Consider the following 2500-nt stretch of genomic DNA (forward strand, 5'->3'; position numbering starts at 1 on the left):
TGAAGGCATGTGATATAATATGAAAATATCAAAAGTTAACTAACCAATGATATTGAAACATATAAATCGAATCATAACTATATGAAACTCGAATTTAAGCCATATTAAACTGGTAATATTGTGATTTTATGCCTGGTTTTTTCCATACGTTAGTTTAAATAGAAAAAATTTTCGAATATATATACATATATGAAGAATTCATATTAGCTATACTAACATGTTATGGAATATAACCTTGGCATATTGGCACTAAAATATATAATAAAGACATTTCAAATCAAACTGAAATGTATTGAAATGAATTTTTCCCATACATTTTTGACAATGTGAGGTGTGCATGGCAAAAAACACTTACGGTGAAGGCATGTGAAATGATATGAAAATATCAAAAGTTAACTAACCAATGATATTGAAACATATAAATCGAATCATAACTATATGAAACTCGAATTTAAGCCATATTAAACTGGTAATATTGTGATTTTATGCCTGGTTTTTTCCATACGTTAGTTTAAATAGAAAAAATTTTCGAATATATATACATATATGAAGAATTCATATTAGCTATACTAACATGTTATGGAATATAACCTTGGCATATTGGCACTAAAATATATAATAAAGACATTTCAAATCAAACTGAAATGTATTGAAATGAATTTTCCCCATACATTTTTGACAATGTGAGGTGTGCATGGCAAAAAACACCACGGTGAAGGCATGTGAAATGATATGAAAATATCAAAAGTTAACTAACCAATGATATTGAAACATATAAATCGAATCATAACTATATGAAACTCGAATTTAAGCCATATTAAACTGGTAATATTGTGATTTTATGCCTGGTTTTCCATACGTTAGTTTAAATAGAAAGTTATGGAATATAACCTTGGCATATTGGCACTAAAATATATAATAAAGACATTTCAAATCAAACTGAAATGTATTGAAATGAATTTTTCCCATACATTTTTGACAATGTGAGGTGTGCATGGCAAAAAACACTCACGGTGAAGGCATGTGATATAATATGAAAATATCAAAAGTTAACTAACCAATGATATTGAAGCATATAAATCGAATCATAACTATATGAAACTCGAATTTGAGCCATATTAAACTGGTAATATTGTGATTTTATGCCTGGTTTTCCATACGTTAGTTTAAATAGAGAGTTATGGAATATAACCTTGGCATATTGGCACTAAAATATATATTAAAGACATTTCAAATCAAACTGAAATGTATTGAAATGAATTTTTCCCATACATTTTTGACAATGTGAGGTGTGCATGGCAAAAAACACTCACGGTGAAGGCATGTGATATAATATGAAAATATCAAAAGTTAACTAACCAATGATATTGAAGCATATAAATCGAATCATAACTATATGAAACTCGAATTTAAGCCATATTAAACTGGTAATATTGTGATTTTATGCCTGGTTTTCCATACGTTAGTTTAAATAGAGAGTTATGGAATATAACCTTGGCATATTGGCACTAAAATATATAATAAAGACATTTCAAATCAAACTGAAATGTATTGAAATGAATTTTTCCCATACATTTTTGACAATGTGAGGTGTGCATGGCAAAAAACACTCACGGTGAAGGCATGTGAAATAATATGAAAATATCAAAAGTTAACTAACCAATGATATTGAAGCATATAAATCGAATCATAACTATATGAAACTCGAATTTAAGCCATATTAAACTGGTAATATTGTGATTTTATGCCTGGTTTTCCATACGTTAGTTTAAATAGAAAAAATTTTCGAATATATATACATATATGAAGAATCTATATTCTAATACTAACATGTTATGGAATATAACCTTGGCATATTGGCACTAAAATATATAATAAAGACATTTCAAATCAAACTGAAATGTATTGAAATGAATTTTTCCCATACATTTTTGACAATGTGAGGTGTGCATGGCAAAAAACACTCACGGTGAAGGCATGTGATATAATATGAAAATATCAAAAGTTAACTAACCAATGATATTGAAACATATAAATCGAATCATAACTATATGAAACTCGAATTTGAGCCATATTAAACTGGTAATATTGTGATTTTATGCCTGGTTTTCCATACGTTAGTTTAAATAGAAAAAAATTCTCGAATATATATACATATATGAAGAATCTATATTCTATACTAACATTTTATGGAATATAACCTTGGCATATTGCCATTAAAATATATAATAAAGACATTTCAAATCAAACTGAAATGTATTGAAATGAATTTTTCCCATACATTTTTGACAATGTGAGGTGTGCATGGCAAAAAACACTCACGGTGAAGGCATGTGAAATAATATGAAAATATCAAAAGTTAACTAACCAATGATATTGAAGCATATAAATCGAATCATAACTATATGAAACTCGAATTTAAGCCATATTAAACTGGTAATATTGTGATTTTATGCCTGGTTTTCCATACGTTAGTTTAAATAGAAAAAATTTTCGAATA

Source organism: Anastrepha obliqua, chromosome 6, assembly GCF_027943255.1.
Source record: "Anastrepha obliqua isolate idAnaObli1 chromosome 6, idAnaObli1_1.0, whole genome shotgun sequence".
In the NCBI taxonomy this organism is placed as follows: Eukaryota; Metazoa; Arthropoda; class Insecta; order Diptera; family Tephritidae; genus Anastrepha; species Anastrepha obliqua.